Source organism: Myotis yumanensis, unplaced genomic scaffold, assembly GCF_028538775.1.
Source record: "Myotis yumanensis isolate MYYU_CA2020_CCGP unplaced genomic scaffold, mMyoYum1.0.hap1 SCAF_16, whole genome shotgun sequence".
In the NCBI taxonomy this organism is placed as follows: Eukaryota; Metazoa; Chordata; class Mammalia; order Chiroptera; family Vespertilionidae; genus Myotis; species Myotis yumanensis.
The window spans coordinates 10,710,747-10,730,281 of record NW_027223767.1 but is presented as its reverse complement, the minus strand read 5'-3'; the positions used below and the strand labels follow the sequence as shown (position 1 = coordinate 10,730,281).

The 19,535-nt window shown below is 54.0% G+C and overlaps 1 protein-coding gene across 3 annotated transcripts in view; it reads right to left on the bottom strand.

Moving 5' to 3' along the window:
- GAS7 (growth arrest specific 7) overlaps positions 1-19,535 on the bottom strand; it is a 208,933-nt gene that overhangs the window by 104,437 nt on the left and 84,961 nt on the right. Inside the window, exon 1 of one of the 3 annotated variants that reach the window (XM_070395598.1) lies at positions 5,572-5,655. The exons of the other annotated variants lie outside the window; for them this stretch is intronic. The gene's annotated coding sequence lies outside the window, so the exon portion shown is untranslated. Of the gene's footprint in view, positions 1-5,571; positions 5,656-19,535 lie in introns of those variants that run through there. 3 annotated transcript variants of the gene reach the window in all.

The window sequence follows — 19,535 nt, the reverse complement described above, 5'->3', positions numbered from 1 at the left end:
CTCCAGGTAGAGGTTCTGTGGGAGCCATGCTCAGCCAGCCCCTAATTACCCATTTCACACAGGAGAACGGAATAGCAGACCGCCAGTGGGGGAGCCTCATTAACTGCAGCGGCGGTGCCAGGGGAGAGAAGGAAAGTGCCAAGAGTAGCATTTCCACAGCCAAGAGCCCTGACCAGCCACCACGCTGAAATGACACCTGAGAAGAAAGTCAATTGAGAGCCACAGTGGAGTTTGAGCTGGAAGAGCTGGCAGAGCTGGGAGCCGGGGCAGGCAGCCCCACCCACAGTGAACAAGAGGACAAGGCAGCACCCAAGCTCAGCTCCCATGAAATCCGGGAGCGTGGGGCCAACGCTCCAGCCGGGACAGGGACCCACCCGCCTTGCTCCGCCCAGGGGCCAGGGCCTCACTTCTTGCTGTCTCCTGGGAGATGCAGCCCCCGCCCGGCCTGTCTCCCTCCCAGGCAGGCTGGTCCGCTCCTCACCCCCACGGCGGTGATGGGGGGCGGGGGGGCTGTCCTCACCCCGGGTGTCTGAGCTCCCCAAGTTCCCAGGCACAGAAACCACACCCAGGAAGTGTGTGCTGAATAGATGGAGTTCCCCTGGTCTCGGTCCGGGATTTGTCAGCCCACTGAGAAAGAGGGGTTCTTATTTTCCTGGGGTCACCTGGGCACCCACGTGAGGGTAGAGGCAGAGAGGGAGACAAGAAGGTGGAGGGAGAAGCACCGTGTGTGTATCTGTTGTACGCAGGAGGGGCTAACACGGAAATGCCTTCAGAGGCCTCCAAGTCCCAAGTGAACAGAATGGGGGGGGGGGGTCAGCAATGCCATGGCTGGGGGCTCTGAGAAAGCCCCTCATGGGCCTAGAGCCCCCCAAGTAGATATGCTTGGGAAATGCACTCTCTTGGCCTGCGGGGACTGCCCACTGGTGTCAGTAAAGCCATTGGCCAGAAGGAAAGCAGACAGAGCCACGTGACCGTCTAGCACAGTGGTTCTCAACCTTCTGGCCCTTCAAATACAATTCCTCATGTTGTGAGCCAACCATAAAATTATTTTCGTTGCTACTTCATAACTGTAATGTTGCTGCTGTTATGAATCGTAATGTAAATATCTGATATGCAGAATGGTCTTAGGCGACACCTGTGAAAGGTTGTTCGACCGCCAAAGGGGTCGCGACCCACAGGTTGAGAACCGCTGATCTAGGACCACAGTAGCAAAATTACAGTTATGAAGTAGCAACGAAAATAATTTTACGGCTGGGGGTCACCACAACATGAGGAACTGTATTAAAGGGTCACGGCATTAGGAAGGTTGAGAACCACTGGCTCTGAGCTATCAGTTGTAGACTTGAAAGGTTCATGTGCTGGGCTTTTACCCATATGCTTTCAAATGCTTTTCAATTTTATTTATGGATTTTAGAGAGAGAAGGAAGGAGAGAGAAACACTGATTTGTTGTTCCACTTCTTTATGCATTCATTGGTTGATTCTTGTACGTGCCCTGACCGGGGTTTGAACCTGCAACCTCGGTGTATCGGAACGATGCTCTCACCAACTGAGCCACCTGGCCAGGGCCTACCCACATGTCTTTAAAGAACTGGCGTATTGTCTTCACCTGAGGACACAGGCCATGGGTGCTTGGACATCTCTGATAAGCCTGAGCCACCACCTGATCTCTCAGGATGAGACTCCGTGCCCTGGCCTGGTTTGTTTCCGTCACATGCCGCTTCCTCCATGGGAAGCCGGCCCGGTGACCATCTCTCTCTCAGGACCCTGGAAGGCACCTCGAAGGCTGTTCACTGTGGCACCCGTGGCACCCACAGATGGAAGTGCCGAACAGGCGGTGGCTGGACAAAAGGGACTGGGATTTGTGAGATCCCGTAGCTGGCTGGACTCTGCCAGCCCTCAGAGCCCACACAGAACTCTGCCTGGAGGGTGTGGTGTGGAACCCCTAACTCCTTGTCTTAGGCCAGGGGTCCCCGCCTTTCCTTCCTCTGGGTCATAAGGGAAGGAGAGGGACAAGGACAGGTGCCGGCACCCTATCCATGCCTCAGCTCTGTCTGTCGGGTCAGAAGGGCCATTACAACAGACTGCTGGCCCCTTCCTCCAAGTTTCTGAAGCAGCAGGTTTGGGTGATACCCAACAGCCTGCATTTCTAAAATGTCCCCGAGTGCTGCTGCTGGGGTTCAGGAATCACGCTTTGAGAACCACTGACTTGAGAGGGAAAAGGGAGTCTTTTCTACCCCTGTTTCGAGAACATTAATCTGTAGGAGACGAATACATTCACTTTCAGAAATAGACTCTGAAGCATCTTGAAGAGCATGGCCCTCTTTTCTTTTTTTTTTTTTTTAAATATATTTTATTGATTTTTTACAGAGAGGAAGGGAGAGAGATAGAGAGTTAGAAACATCGATGAGAGAGAAACATCGATCAGCCGCCTCCTGCACCTCTCCTACTGGGGATGTGCCTGCAACCCAGGTACATGCCCTTGACCGGAATCGAACCTGGGACCTTTCAGTCCGCAGGCCGACGCTCTATCCACTGAGCCAAACCGGTTTCGGCGGCCCTCTTTTCATAGACATGAATCCAGGATGTATTTCACATGTCTCTAAACATGAGGAAAACACCACAAATCAAATGAACGATGGCAACTGTGCCATTCTAGGTCTCAGTGCTGGAGACAGAAGAGATGGGTGGGGACTGTGGCAAACTGGAAAACCTGTCACTGATTGGCTTATTTCACTTAGCATAACAGTCTCCAGGTCAATCAGAGAAAGACAAATATCACGCAATCTCATTTATTTGTGGCATCTAATGAACAAAATAAGACCTGAAGCATAGGGGGAAACATGGAACAGACTGACATACCTGGAGGGGTTGGGGGCGGGGTGGGGGGACGAGAAGAGATAAACCAAAGAACTTATATACTTATCTGCATAGCCCATGAAACAGACAATGGTGTGGTGAAGGCCTTGGGGTGGGGGGGGGGGGGGGTGGGGGGGAGGGGAAGGGATGGACGGAGGAGGAGGGTGGGGGTGGAGGACATTCGTAATACTGTCAACAATAAAAATATATATTTAAAAACCAAAAATCTGCCATTGATCATTGGCATATCAATGCCACACAGGATGATGGGCTACTACCCATTTCTGCAAGAAACGCTGGAAACCAGAATTTTTTAATGTGAAATCTGCTGAAGTTTAGATGTTGGCAACCAACTCAAAAATTTTTAAATGAAACCGTGGGCAAAAACGAAAACAAAACATACAACCTAAACCCACAGCTCTGCTCCTGACTTTGCCCACTGGCCACCAGTACGCAGCTCCTGGTTTTAACTGTCGGGTCTCTGCATAGGCAGTCATTTGAAGAAAGAGCTCCCTAGCTTTGAAGGATTGAATACCATCATCCTAGACTGAAAGCATGAATTAGCATCCCACCCTGAACTGACCAGCCACCCTGTACTGAGCAGCCTTCTGCTAAGACCTCTTTACCACCATCATCTCGTGGGTGCAGCTGGGTGCCAGCTTCCAGGGGATCCGTGCACCCTCTCCAAGGGCTGTCAATGTGTGGCCAACTCCCTCACCCCAGAGCAGGGCACCCCAACCTGGGTCTCACCTTCCTTGGAATGGAAGCACAGGTGTCTGGGGCAGAAGGAACCATGAAAAACCTGTCCTCCTCTGTCTACGGAAAAGAGGTACCCCATCAGCTGATGAGAATGTTCGGAGGGGAGGAGGCGTGTGAGGAAGCTGAATAAACAGCATAAGGAGCAAGGCACGCACGGCCAGCTGGGGACGCAGTCAGAGAAGGTGGCCCGAGGCACAGCCCGCACGGAGCACTCTGAGAGACGAGCAGGGGTTCGAGGGGCCGAGAAGCGAGCGAGCAGGCACAGAAGCCTCGGGGAGGACACGTGCACATCCGTGGGGCCTGAGGTGAAATGACACGGTTGCCACCATGGGCAGACTCCCAGCGGGTAGCAAGACAGAGCTGCAAGCCAGCCCCCTGGAACATGCCGGTGGGAAGGAAGACTGGATCATCCTCCTGGGAGGAGTGCGGATCCAAACCTGCAGGCTCCTGGCCTGGGAAGGAAGGTGTGTCCCAGGACCACTGGGAGGAGTGCAGGGCGAGCAGGGCCTAAGCGGCCAGAATCACTGGCGTCCTCAGTCTGACCCTGGGAGCTCCCCCCAACCCCATCCCCCACCCCAGGCCCTGGGAGAGGGGCTGCCACCTCCAGGCCCAGACCTCACGCCCACCCCTCCCCCCCCCCCCCCAGCTGGCCTGCCTGTCCCTGTCTGTGTGGCCCACTGCGCCGCTGCGGCCGGCTTCTCCAAAGGAGGCTTGCGAGGGGCTCTCCCCAGGAGGACCTGCCTTCTCCTCCCGGCTTTCCCAGGGAAGAAAACCACAGCCCCCGGAGCAGAGAATCCAGGTTCCTTTGCTCACGGGCATTTGTAAAGGGCGCACCTGACTTCACAACGCAACACACACAAGCGTTCGCGTCGCAGCGCTCAAACATTGCGAGTCTGAGACTTTCAACGATGTACAATGCACTGCGCTTGGCAGCACGCCACGAACCCAGTCTTGGGAGAACTCCTCTGTTGCTGGCGGCATCCCCTCCCTGTCACGGGGAGCGAACTTGTGGGGATGCCTTATGGTTTCCAGACACACCACCCCATTGGGGCCCAGACGATGGCCTCGACAGGGTCAGCGGGCGTGATGACCCTCTAGCACATGCTGGGGCAACGGGGCCTCGGAGACGTAGACACAAGCGTCCCTGGGAAGTGGCTGAATCCACAGGAATCCGCTTTCTAGACTCCAACTTCCATGCTCTTTCCAAAAACCTCAATGGCCCCTCATGCTGTTATGTAATCCTGTGCTCAGTGCGTGCCCCCAACTTGCGACACTGGAAAGGGGCTGCCCAGGAACTCTGGTGTGTGCACCCACAAGCTGCCCTGACGGCACAACGGAACACACACACACACACACACACACACACACACACACGTGTGTGAACTGTAAGATCCCTGTGGGCCTGCTTCCAGCCCTCTTTCTCTCTGCCTGGCTGTGTGGCGTCTGGCAGAGCACGGCACCACTCAGGGCTTCTCCCTTACCTACAGCCCGAAGGAGCGGAACGTGCCCACTGCCAAGGCCCCAGGCTTCTCCTGAGAACTCTACCCACACCACTCGGAGCCAACTGGCCCCGACGGGGACTGGTCACATTCAGGATTAAGAAAAGGCGAAACAGAGGAGGCGAGAAGATCCAGAACAGGGAACAGAGACAAGTCAAAGAAGCAAAAAAAACTCACTTTGCACTGAGCTCACCTCGGACAGCACCCCCGCCTGGGTGCCTGCTCCTCTTCCCAGAGCCTCGGGGGCCCGTGTCCCCGGAGCAGCCCAGACTCACTGAGAGAAGGAGGATGCACATGTGGGGGACAGAAGTCGCTCCAGAGCACAGCCACGCCCCTGCCCAGCAGGAGGCTGTCCAGGGAAGGCTTCCCCACAGGAGTGGCAGCCCCCCATATCCCCGACTCCAGTGAGCTCCCACACCTGCACGAAGACAGCAGCTCCAACACGCCGTCACTCACCTCAGCCCCGCAGTCCCTCCGCGTGCAGATCTGACACGCTGGTCATTTTCTGCCAGTGTCTCCACATCTGCTGCTTCCCCGTGCCATCAGCTAATTCACTGTGCAAAGCAGCCCTTATATATAGAAAGTTGCAGCCACGCAGGTTAGCATTAAAATAGAGCCGGCGTTGCCACGGCAACCAAACAAATGATATTCAAAATGAAAGAGAAGTATGCTGCAATTGGGAAAGCATGTCCACAGCCTTCCAGAGCAGCTGCGCCCGGTCCCCCCGGGCGGGCGGGACGGCCTCCGGAGAAGGGGCCTTCCCTGCATGAACCTCTTCCTCCCCATGAAGTCACCCCCCTTGTGTCAGCTGCAGCCACGGCCCCTGCACAAGTTCCTTCCTAACGCCAACTCCTGCCTGGAGCCAGCCCGAGGCCGACACTGAGGGAGGGTGATGAGCTGCGCCAGGTATATCCATTTGCAAAAGCTGTACTCCTCAAGCCCCAAGGGGAAGCCGCGTGGCCCTGCTGCCTTACTAAGGATGCTTCAGGAAGCCAAGCTGGCTGCGGCCACTGCCCTCCACAGGCAGAGTCCAGAGGCAGCAGTGAGCTGAGTGACATGCTTCACCTCTCTGAGCCTCGGCCTAAGAATGAGAAGGGAGTCGGGGGTGGGGGTGGGAGGTAGGAAGGGGTGGGGGGTGGATAATACCCTCGTGCCTCCCACCTCTCTGATTCTAGCATGCGCACCTTTTCTACTTTGCACCTCCTTTTCCACTTTTCTCTTGTGTCCCTGGTCCCTGGGCAAATGCCTTACGTAGCCTGGCCACACATGCCTTGATGGCGCCGGTGCCCCGTCCCGCACTGCAGGTCCTGCTTCTAGCTCTGGTGCAGCACAGCCAGCAGCAGGATGTTCGCAGCCTTCAGGGCAGCAGGGCCGGGTTCCAGGATTCAAGGGCCAACCAAGGGGCTAGGGCCGTGGACAACTTGGAGCCCTTCCCAGACTCGCTTACACCATTTAGACTCAGACGTGACCCAAGCGCACTGGACCCTCATCCACTGCTGGTGGATCAGGAGCGCACTTTGGCAGTATCCTGTACAGATAAAAAATACACTTAAATAGGACCTACCGACAAAGGAAAACATATTTTCCACACAAAGTCTTATATATGAATGTTCAGAGCAGCTTTTTAAAAAAAAATAATCCCAACCTGGAAAGAATCCAAAAGATCATCAGTAGGAACTGATGAACGTGTGGAAGTGCCTCTCACAGTGCAATACTATTTATCGATACAAAGGAATGAGCTACTGACACATGCAACAGCCTCCACACCTCACGGATACCGAGAGAAGCCAGTCTCAAAAGGTCACACTGCAGGCTTCCATTTATACAACATTCTCAACAAGACGAAACTGTAGGGATGGAGGACACATGAGGAGTTGGGGAGGGAGGGGTGAACGCAGAGATGGCTGCATAAATCCAGAATAGATATTAAAATTCATAGAACTCTATACCCCTCACAAGTCAATTTTACTGCATGACAATATAAAAAATAAAGTAAAAGCTACTTTCACCTTCAAAAAGAAGAAAAATCACGGATGATGACACCATCTCCCCACAGGATCATTCAGACCAAAATCGGGGCCCTGACACATAAACTGTAAAGTCCTGAGAACCAGTCGTTATTAGCACCACTTTCTAAAATACTTTTTGAAATACAGTTTTATTGATTTCAGAGAAGAAGGGAGAGGGACAGAGAGAAACATCAATGATGAGACAGAATTATTGATTGGCTGCTTCCTGCACGCCCCCCACTGGGGATCCAGCCGCAACCCAGGCATGTGAACTGACCGGGAATCAAACTGTGGCTTCTTGGTTCATAGGTAGATGCGCAACCTCTGAGCTGTGCCGGCCTGGCTAAAATATTTTTATTTGTTAATTTATTTTAGAGAGAGAGAAGAAGGGAGGGAGAGAGGAAAGAAGGGAGGGTGAGAAGAAGGGAGGGTGAGAAGAAAGAATGGAGGAAGGGAGGGAGGGAGGGAGGGAGGGAGGGAGGGAGGGAGGGAGGGAAGGGTAGAGAGAAACATCAATTTGTTGTCCCATCTATTCCTGCATTGGTTGGTTGTTCCTTGCATGTGCCCTGTACCACTTTAATTACAAAGATGCCCTTCTTCTTCAAGACCAATGGTTCCCAACCGTGAACCAGCCTCATCAGCATCACCTGAGAGTTTGTTTGAACGTACGAACTTTACAGCCTCACCCCAGCCTCACGCCAGCCCTTCTGAATCAGAAACTGGGATGGTTTGAACAAGCCCTCCAGGTGAGTGACCTACGACATGCTGAAATTTGGGGACCGCTGGCCTCCATACACCAGGTATCCAGCGAGGCCAGCCCATCACAGAATGGCCTGGCTGGCCCTTTAATATCGAAACCACGATACAGGCAACGTCTTCCTCCACATCCTACTGACTTCCCTATTCTTCCCTTCCAACCGCTGCCTTTGGTCTGCCCCCAAGCGTGGCCTGCAGAGAGGAACCAAAGGCCATGACTCCATCTGACCACCTGTGGCAGTAGGTGACATGGAACGGCCTGTTGTTTCAGCTGGGACCCCTGGAATGAAGAGGAGGACCAGCAAGGGGCTCCTGGCTGTGCAAGTGCACTCTGAGCTTCTGACCGGCCCTGCTCCTCGGCCCGACCGACCGTGCCAGCCCACTTCCCACTCCCGGGAGTGACTCTCAAATCCAAGGGAACCTGATGGTTGTCCCAGTGAACCCTAGAAAAGCCCAACTTCCTACTTGCCCCAGAACAACAACTTCAAAGCTGATGCACGTGGTTTCTGGCTCCGAAGCCACACAGAGATGATGGATCACAAAGGAGAAATCAGAACCATATGGATTTCATATTCAGCAAAATAAACAGAATTACAGCATCGGGGTTGGGCCCAGAAACCAAGGGGCTGTGCGCCTGGCCCCGCGCCCAGGCTTGTGGCCCTCAGCGCAGGCTGGGCTCCGGCCTCTCCTCCCCACGACTCCCACATCGGTGCCAGCAGTGCCCGGAGTGCTGACCCTCCCTGCTGAGCTCTCTGCCTGCAATGCTGTTTCGGCTGACATTTCAGTGTTTTATTGAGTTTTTATGTTCTCTTTTATGGTGCAGTTGAAGGGAGTTCGGCTTCTTCTCTAGCTTCGTTCACATATGCACAAGCAGCGACAGGAATTCTGTGCGTTAATGACAGGGGGACAGCTCCAGCAGCCTCCGGGAGGGGGTGGGGTCGCAGCTGGGGCACCCACCCCCTTTTACACCGTCGGTTCCTTCCTCGAAGAGCCAACCACATGGGGGGTGCCCACTCCCAACCTGACACTCCTCACAGAACAGAAAAACTCAGCTCTCCCGGTTTCTAGGCAAACACTATGGCCTTCCACACAGCCAGGGCCTCTGAAAGAGGGGGGGGGGGGGGCCCGACTCTGCCCCACAGGGGACATGTACTGGCTGTCAGGATGGGGGCCAGGGATGGGGGCAGGGACCTCAGTTTCCAACTGCTGCTGCACCAAATCACCACAAACTCGGTGGCTCAAGACAACAACACGAATGTATTATCTGGGAGTCCTATAGTTCAGAAGTGGGTCTCACGAGGCTAAAATCGGGTGTCTGCAGGGCTGTGCCCCCTGTGAGGCACGAGGGAAGAATCTGTTTCCCTGTCTTTTCCAGCTTGTAGAGGCCGCCCGCATTCCTTAGCTTGGGTCCTTCCTCCCTCCTAGAAGCCAGCAATGGCGGGTCAAGTCCTCTTCTCACCGGCATCTCTCTGGTTCTCTCTCTTCTGTCTTCTTCTTCTGCTTATGGGATAATCCGGGATGATCTCCCATCTCAAAGTCAGCTGGTTAGCAACCTTCATTCCATACGCAAGCTCAATTCTTTTTTGCCATGCAACCTAGCACTCACAGGTTCCAGGGGCTGGGACCGAGGATGAGGACATATTTTGGAGGAGAGGGGGTCATAATTGTGCTCTAGGGGGCTACTGACATCTAGGAAGTAGAGGCCAGATATGCTGCTAAACATACTACAATGCACAGGACTGTGCCCACAAAAGTATTATCCAGCCCAAAATGTTAACTGTGCCAAGGTTGAGAAATGCTGGTACCCTTAACAATGACCGTGTCTGAGTTGGTCCCTAGTGACTGTGACTCTAGGCCATTTCCACAGAGAGGTTACCTGTAGGACTTTTGGAGGTCACGGAGAAGCTCTGACCCACAGTGAAGGAGAAATTGTTTTACTATTTCGTTAAATATTTTAAAGTAGATTCTATAACTATTCTGGAACCATCCTCAAACGATTCTTTGATACACAGAAAATACACACAGATGTTAAAAACATAAATGCATCTTGCTTACAGAAGGCACACGAACACATACACCATTTAAGTCTTTGTGTGAATAACTTCAAATAACAGGCTAATTCTGCTTAGCTGCTGGGATGCTTTGTCTTAGGAATCCCTGAATTAGCAGCCAGAGCTGCTCACATCCCCAGCCCCCGTCCCCTCTTGGGTGTTTAGCCACCGCCAGCAGATGAATATTCCTAATGCCCTGCAGACCGCAGTGCCCACACCAAACACCCTCTGACCCAGAGCGCCTGCGGGCACCCAGGGAGTGGGTGGGTGAGGGCTGCAGCAGCTGGGGCTGCTCGGGGGGGTGGGGATGGTCTCGGGGAGCAGGATGGCTACTCAGGGGGCCTGTCAAGCCCTACAGGTTGCAAAGGATGATCCCCAGCGTAGCTCCATCCCCACCCCAGCCTGTGGTCCTGCTTGCTGGCTGGGTTTCCCAGAGTGGATGGAGAGGGGCCGCAGGGGGTGACTGTGGTTTCATGGGGACGCCCCTGCACCACCTTTTTGTCATTGTGACAAAAGGAGTCCCTGCTCCCTCCCACCCCATCAAATGATGAGCAGAGGCCCAGTGATGCCTAGTGCTCAAGCACGTATGTAGGCACCCATGTGTGTAGGCACCCATGTATGTATGTAGGTATGCACCCAGGTGTCCCGATAACCCAGGCGAACCCTGCTATCCTGCCATCTCTACTGGGCCCAATGAGGCGCTTATTTAACTTTTCTGTTGCATTTACCCAGCATTGTCTCCAAAGCCACATGTCTGTCCCAAAGCCTGGAAGCCATGGCTCTAGCAAAGTCCTGACCCGACGTCTGAGATACTTCGGGGCCTGGGGCCACCTGCGTCAAGATGTCGCCTGCAGAGCACGCAGCATCCGTCGCTGGTCCGTCAACCAGAGTTCACGGTGCGTCTCCTATGCGCTAGGCACCCCTCTCCTCTCCACCCGAAACCGCAGCAACCAGCGACACAGAGGGCCTCGCCCACAAGGAGCTCGCATCCACAGGAAGCATGGCAAGGCCTGCTCTGAATACTCACGTGCACTATCTCATTTAATGTTGCACCAATGCTGGAGGCAGGTGGCCTTCAATTGTCTGCACTTTCAGGAAATTCCAGCCACAGTAGTAAACACATGTGTGACATTCACTCATTCAATCTTCCCCACCGTCCTCAGGGTAAGTTCTGTAGTTACACCCATTACAGAGGAGCACACTGAGGTTCGGTCATTAGCAGCTGACCCCAGGGGTGCATGTGTGCATTTACATCTAGCAAGTGGCAGCTCTGCCCTGGACCCCAGGTGGGACTGAGGCTTTGTCAGGACAAGCCCCAGGTCACGCCCTTAGTAACACTGGCGCCGGAACTCCTAGGGCATCACCTCTCCTTTAACCGCTCACCTCACCTCGACAGCTTCCTGACCGACACCCAGCACAGCTCAAGTGCTGGTCACCGCCCTCCCCCCCCCCCCCCCACCCCCCGCCACGGGCCTCAAGCTCCTTTAGGACACCCAGGCCCCGGCTCCCACTTCCAAGGGGCAGAGGAAGTGCTGCAGCCACAGCAGTCCCTTTGTTGCTGTCTCCCAGTGAGTCACCACCCTCCAAAGACCGTTGCCAGAGAGAGCCGCATTGTAGCAGGAGTGCTCATCCACTTCCCTTTTCCATTTCCCAAACACAGCTTTCCCCAGATCCAACATTAATCACGTAACTGTCAGCTGGAGTTCAAAGATGCTTTGATAGCGGGATTTTCCACGGCGAGGGTCCAGCAGCGGCAGCTGCGGCGGCTCCCCAGCGCTCTCCCTCGGCCTCCTTTAAGACCTCCCGAGCCAGCTTCATCTCCCATCGTGTGTGGGGCTGCGGGGTTGGTTTCCGCAGTTGGGATTTTTGTGGCAGAGTGAAAGCCTCAATGGCATCATGTGGCATTTCCCAGCACATGACGGGTGATATGGTGGCTTGCAAACCACCCTAGGCTCCCAGGGTGTTTCACCAGCCTCAGAACCCACCAGGCAGGCAGCCAAGGGGGAGAGGGGTCTTTGCAGATGTAATTAAATTAAGAATTTCCAGATGAGATTATCCTGGATTATCCAGCTGGGCCCTAAATGACGTTCCAAGTGCCCTGACCAGAGGGGGGCAGAGGGAGATTTTGTGACACACAGAAGAGAAGGAGGACACTCAGGGACGCAGAGACTGGAGTGATGTGGCCACAAGCTAAGGGATGCGGGCAGCCACCAGGAGCTGGAAGAGACTTGTGACAGCTATTCGCTGTGTGTGCCTATGCCACCGCGATGTGCACCCCCGCTTCTGGGGAGAACACCCTGATTTCCCTTCGGGGAAGCACCTTTCCCACCTCTCCAATGAGCAATTCCATCCCCCTGGCCCTGGTGTCTAGTTCAGGAATGAGCAGGAGTCCCACATCCGTCATCTGAGACTCAATCCTTGGACTCTGGTTGGAATTATTGGGAAAGAAAGTAGTATTATGACAGGACGCAAGCCTGAAGCTGCTGACACCTGCAGGAAAACCTCCCAGAGAGAGGAGCCGATGCAGAAGAGAAGGGGCTGGTGGGGAAGAGGGAGGAAGGCAGGAAGGACAGCGCACCATGCTGCCATGGAGGCTCCTCTCGGAACCGTGTCTGAAGCTGACACCCTGGGAGTGGCTCCGGTCACCGACCTATCCATTCCCCCTCTGCTTGAAGCCAGGTGGAGTGGGAGTTCTGTGACATGCCCTGGGAAGAGCCCTGATGCCCCTTTGGGCGGTCAGGTCCTGCACACCTCAGCAAGTTTTCCAACACCAGTGCCTGGCAAAGTCCTGGCTGGGGCTCCATAGACTCTCGGGACCAACTAGGCAAGTTGTGTGGCACAGAGAGAAGGAATAACAGGGGTGTTGGGAAAATGGGCTCAGAGTAGAAACATGCAAGAGACGCTAAGGACAGCTTAGCAGGGCTGGCAGTCTGGGGGTGGGGGGCGGGGGCGGGGCGCTGGTCAGGGACATCTGAGGAACTGGAGGCAGGGGCCTGTTTCCTCGGGGTTAGAGGCAACCTGACCTCAGAGTAAGAGGAAGATGATTAGACTACCCCCCACATGCCCCTAATTTCCCAGTGACCAGGAGATCTGTGGGGTGGGGTCGGGTGGGGTGGGGTGGAGGGGCACCTTCTGTATTGGAAGCAGGAGGCAGGTGGGGGGACTGAGGGAGAGCATGAGAGGGTGACAGGGAGCTGAGTCCAGCCGAGACCATGTCTTATAACTCAACCGATTCTGACCAGCAGCTGTTGTCAGCGGCCTCTGGCCTCTGGGTAGAGGGGGCGGGGGGAGGGGAGGTCCATGCCAGAGGCTCCCGAGAGAAGACAAGGAGAGGGCCACCAGCTGGAGCAATGCAGGTGCTCACCACAGGGGGCGCAGCAGGTATTCCCACCCTTGTCCCTGGGAGGACAGGCTGGCCATGCCTACAGCCTATGGGGTGGACCTGGATCGAAGCAGGTGGCTGCTGCCGCCACCCCCAGGGGACTAAGCAGCTGGGAGAAAGTCCCTGGGCTCTGACCACATCCCAGAGCCCTCGCCTGCCAAGTGAAGTGCTGTGTCAGGACACGCACAAGACTCGGGGCAGAACCAGCTCTAGGGAAGCGCATGGTCAAAGCCGGCCCTGAGCTTTCGCTGTGGCTGCGGGCCTGGGGGTGAAGCCTGCGGACCTGGGGGTGAAGCCGGCAGCACGCTGGGCTTCCCAAGGCACGGAGCTCCCACAGCGCTGCAGCAGCAACCAAGGCGGTCCCTGGGTGGTTCCAAGTCTCCAGCCCAGGCCAGCCACCCTCCTCCACCTCCCATTTCACCCTGGCTCCCTCTACTCCTCCACCAGGTAAATGCCCCACCTCTCTGAGCTTGACTCTGTCCCACCTCCCCTCACCTCGACCAGCTGGGGCGTCAGACAAAAAGGTCAGCAGGACAAACACCTCCCTGGAAACCCACATAGAAATACCAGGCCTCGGCTCCGCCTGTCTCAAGCCCGGGATGTCTGCCCGTGTGACCCTCTGACCGTGATGTGACCGTTCCCTGAGAACAGACAGACACTGCATGCCCTGCCCTACCCGGGCTCCAGGTGGCTGTGCTCAGAGAGAGGAAAACATCTCCTGGTCGGGTAGCTCAGTGGGTTAGAGCATCATCCTGATATGCCAGGTTCAATCCCCGGTCAGGGCATCGATGTCTCTCTCTCTCTCTCTCTCTCTCTCTCTCTCTCTCACCCCCACCTTCCCTGTTTCTCTAAAATCAATAAATCAATTTTTAAAAAATCATTTCCTGAAGTCTGAAGAGAGAACCAAATTAGTAGACACGATTGCGGTTCCTCCCGTATCTGAGCTGGAGGCCTTGGAGGGAAGTTGATACCCACATTCCTCAACCTTGACATTGACCCTGAGGTGTGGTCACATCACATGCTGTAAAGAGCCAGGGTGTGGTGTCTCAGACACTACGGTGCCAACAGTCTCCTCATTCCCGGGTCCCTCCAGGGAGAACTGGTTTGTGATCTGTCCTGCAGGATTCAGCAGGAGCCAGGCTAAGACAGAGCCGCACAGCAAAACGCCCCCTGGGCGTCCCTAACCTTTCAGCTGCTTCATGAAAAGCTCAGTGAGCCACCCTCACCCCCCCATACACTACTGACATCCTGACAGGCTAGCCCTTCCCAGAAGGAACATCAGCCCCACCGCACCCCTCCCCTCAGTCTGACCTAGCGGACCTTTTGCTCAAAGGGGCAATGGAGCCCTGGGTCTCCTCTGAGCTAAAGGCAGCGCCTGGCGGTATCGGGGTTGCCAGGACCACCCTGGGTTGAAGGAATCATTACTCAGCATGTAGTCCTGCTCTAGCCCATCACTTCTTACAGCAAAAGGAAACAAGGCAAAAATCAATGAAGGGTCAAGGTACCCAGGCGAGGCCCAAAGAAACCAGGTGCAAGCTCCCAGCAGTCCGCTCCCGGGCAGCCAGCTTAATTCCTCCAGCGACGACCTGGGGCGGTGGTGGGAGTGCTGTCCACCAGGGAAGCTCAGAGACAGTGCCTGGGGTTCCATTGGGGGCTGGCCCTGCAGGCACCCTTGGCCTACCACATACCCAGATTGCAAATCGCAGCAGGAAAGCACATGACGACTCCAAACCCAATTGTTTGTAGGAAGAGCTTAACTGTATCCTTTAGGGAACGATGGGAACCTTCCCTAAACTCAGGTTCCCAGTCGCCAGCCAAGGGCCAACGGTACAAAGGAGGCCTCAGGAGAGCACCTCAGGCCTGCTGCGATCACCATTGCAGCACACTGGCCACTGAATGCTCACTGGAAGGGACCTCCCCTGGGCCGGGCCCATTGAGTACAGACTCACGCCACCAAATCCCAGACAAGCCTCCCAACATTTGTGCTGACAGAGCTCACTCCTCCCAACCAGGCTAGTCCAGGGCTGGCCTGTGCTCATCCTTCGACTTTCCCAGGACACCAGCTCCATGTGCGGCATTTCAGGTTGATGGACACCTCCTGCAAGAACAGCCTCCACTCACCAGTTTACTCTGTGTCAGGCACTGGGCCAAGCACATGACATACATCTAATTGAATATTAACCCTTTGCACTCCGCTGTCCCCTCTCAGGGGACATCGGAATTCTAGCATATCACTCGGATGTCCCCTCTCAGGGGACATTGCAGTTTATTAGTGATCACGGGGAATTGAGTTATTTCAACGCAACTTTTTGAGACATGCATGTTTCCCTGAAGTTTTATCTTGAAATGGCACAAGAAATTAAATCAAAATATCGTAAAATTACTAAGATATATACAAGAAATGTCAGCGGGTTTTGTGTCGGATTAAACAATAAACTACATATTCCCGATGTGGGACAAAGAAAACGGGACTGCATTGTGTGTTCTAACAGGAAAACACCTGGTGGCAGGCGTCAAACCACTTATTACTGTCAAACATGCACTAATCAGCCTGCAATGCATATTGGGGAGTGTTACAAAACTTATCATACTGTACAAAATTATAAACAATAAAATATTGTGTTTTTTGCAAATATACATTCCTCGATGTCACCCAATTCATATAAGTCCAATATCATTATAATACGTTACTTGGTTCCAAAATTATACTAAATAATACGAGGGTCTGTAAATGCACGTTTCCGCCGTAAAGTAGCGTCGAGTAGCTGGTAGCCAATGTCCAGAATGGTTCGGAGTGCAAAGGGTTAAGTATTCACACCGATGCCCATTTACTATTATTCACAGCTTACACTGGAGTCAACTATGGCGTGAAATCACTTGCCCAAGATCCCACTGAAACGACCTTTAACCCCTACACCCAGCTCCTGGGAGTCTGTCTTTCGCTGACCACATTATATATTTCTTTTTGTCTTGTGTACTTAATATTTTTTGTTGATTCACTTTTTTACTTTAAAAAAAACACACCACCTCTGTTTCTCAGACAATGTTATAGCATTCTCTGAATGGAAAAACTAGTAACATTTGCCAGAAATATACAGCGAGCACAAAAATAACCACAATGAAAATCAAGCAATGGTCCTCCATCCTCGCCGGATACGCCACCTGCTGAGGCCGTCCTCGCCCAGCACCCGCAATTCTCTTCCTCAGTAGAACTGGAAGCAGAGAGAACTGCGGAGGGAAAACCCTCTCCTTTGTGAGTCTGTGGCACTGAAAGCCTTGCCTGCAGACCATCCAAACCAGTGTTGGCACAGTGTCTGGGGAAACACTACACTTATCACATGTGCTACACACACCTGCCCCATCTGGGGCTCCCACTTCCTGTGCACCCCACTCCCCAGCCACGCTCTGGGGTGGTTCCAGCTCCTTCTTCCCGCCTGGTTCTCATTGGCTCGCCAGCCTCTGTGGCCACAGCCTGGCTCCTTGCTCTCCCTTCCTTCCTAGTTTCTACTTCTATAGGCTCCACGTAGCTGGCCTGGCTGCCAGCCTGGCCTTAGACGGAGAAAACATTTCCAAAATCAAAAGGAGGCCAGGGAGAGAGGGCAGGGCTGCCTCAGAGCACGTCAGGTCATAGCTAGAAAGTGAGGGTGGGGCTAAGGGGCGGAGAACACACAGAAGTGAGAAATGTGCCATTTCTCTAAAACAGGGACTACGTTCCAGGTTCCCACTTCCCCCTCCCTACCCAACACCACATAACACTCTGGTCCAGCCGACCACGGGCTCCCAATCAGAGTCACAGGGTCCCACTCAAAGGCCATTCCGTGGGCACTGAAGAACTCTAAGCAGAGAAAGGCAGTGGGGTGGTTGAGAGCTTGCGTTGATGACTTTTCACACCTGAGAAATGGGACCAAATAGAATACCTACCCCATAAGGTTGTTATGGGACAATATGAATGAATCCCCCAGGGTCTGTGCTCAGTGACATATTACTATAGAGCTGGGCCCTGAGTCAGGGGCCAAGAACCAGAACAGAAAAGGGTGGAGGGCAGGGTGGGGAAGGTGAGCTCGCACAGCCACACATGCAGAGACTGACAGGCAGGTGGACCCCAGCCAGACCTGCATCCGCATCAGAGGCGAGGGCTCACCCGTATGAGACCAGGGGCTGCACACGGGACTGTGGGCCCAATCCAGCCCCCTGGCTTTGTGTGGCTCAGAGACACTTGAAAAATATTCAATTTAATGGCCAACATGTAAAAACTAGGAAATTTCCCATGAAAAAATAAAGATTTCAATTGTTTCTTGAAAAATTAAGGTCATACTGAAGTCCCCACTGCGGGAGGAAGAGAAATGGTGCCACCTCCCCCCATTATCTAACGCAGCAATTTCAACCCTGGCTGCTGTGAGAGGCACACGGGAACTTTACAATCACCCTAAACTAATGGCCCAGCCAGCGTGGCTCAGCGGTTGAGCGTCGACCTATGAACCAGGAGGTCAAGGTTTGATTCCTAGTCAGGGCACATGCCCGGGTTGTGGGCTTGTCCCCAGTGTAGGGTGTGCAGGAGGCAGCTGATCAATGATTCTCTCCCTCTCTCTCCCTCTCTGAAAAATATATTTTTTAAAAAAGAAGAAGAAAGTGGGTGTCAGGATGTCATCGCTCTCCAGCCTATGTCCTAATTCTGTGTGTGCGGAGCCAGCTGCCTCTGTGTGGACCCAGGGCAGGCAGCACACCGAGACAGAAGAAGAGGGCCTCCCTGCCCGGGCCCGGATCGACGGCAAGGTGAAGGCTGGCAGGAATGAGGCGAGGAAGTGGGATTGTGATTGCACTGATAAAGTGTGGCAGGGCCAGAGCACAGGGACAAGTGATACGTGAATCGCAAAAACAAGGGCTGCTTTCCAGCACGGGACGTGTCCAAACAGGCCGTGTGGCTCGGCCTGAGAAACAGGAAAATGAGGAAGAGTGTGATCCCTGCGCAGGTAGTTCAGCGACCTCATCCTGCCCCCACCCCATACAAGGCTGGGGCAGGCCCGTTCCTGTCATGCCAAGGGTTGACAGCCAAGGGTACCCCTCCCTGTCCAGCGAGGGCTTGGATCTTGCAAGCTCACAGGTAATAATCCTGGAAGTTAGAAAAGTTCCCATTTGTGTCTATTCTCCGAGTACCTGGGGAAGAAGCGCCTGTGGGAGGGTTGCGGGGGAGGGGGAGCCTTGGTGTAGGTGACAGCCTAAAGCAACCGTGGGTTGAAATGAATAAAACTAAAAAAAAAAAAAGACCGTGCCCTTTTATGTAATGATGTTTACTTTGAATTTATATTAGTTCACACAAACACTCCATCCATGCTTTTGTTCCGGCCCTCCGGTCCAGTTTAAGAACCCATTGTGGCCCTCGAGTCAAAAAGTTTGCCCACCCCTGGCCTAAAGCCTGGCTCCATCAAGCACGCCCATGAACCTGCAGCACTGAGCTTACCAGTGAGGCATCAGCCCCTCCCCAGACCTCTGGCGTCAGAATCGCCATACCAACCAGTGCTCCCGGTGAACTATGCAAGGGTTAATGTTTGGGAAACACTCACTTGCAGCATCAAGGCTATTTTACCGGCACAAGGTAATTCTCAGGGCACGACCCATGTACTCATCAAGCTCACAACAGCTACACAGGCAGCTGAGGAATGCATAGGCGGTTTCAGCTTCCGCCCAATGACTTTTCCCCCAGTGGGATCCCAGCTGCAGGTACCGCCTCAGCTCCCTAACGCACAGATCAACCAAGGCGATCAGATTAAAGTCTCCCCACAGCCACTGACCCTGATAGAGCAACGTTTCAGGATTTATTTGCCCATCGGTTCACTTATTTATTTGTTTGCCAGGCCAAGTCAAACATTGATTGGGCACCTACTATATGTGAGGCACTGGGAATGAGCAGATAAATGACCCGGCCCGGTCCCAGGAAGAATCTGCCTCCTGTAAGAGACAAAGATGGCAGACAGGCCCTCACGGTGCAGAGTGGCAGGTGGCAGGCGTACACGGTGCTGGGACAAAACCAGGGGGGCGCCCGAGGAATGCTCTGGGAGGAGGCGCTGCCTAAAGGGCATCATTATGACATGCTTTCTTTTCTCTTAGCTGTTCCTGCTCTCTCCCGTCTTGCTTTGTAATGGATGGATTGCATTTTCTTTATCCTCCCTCCCACCCCCACAAACTTGGCATTTATAGGGTCTATTTCTACTACTCAGGTGGTTA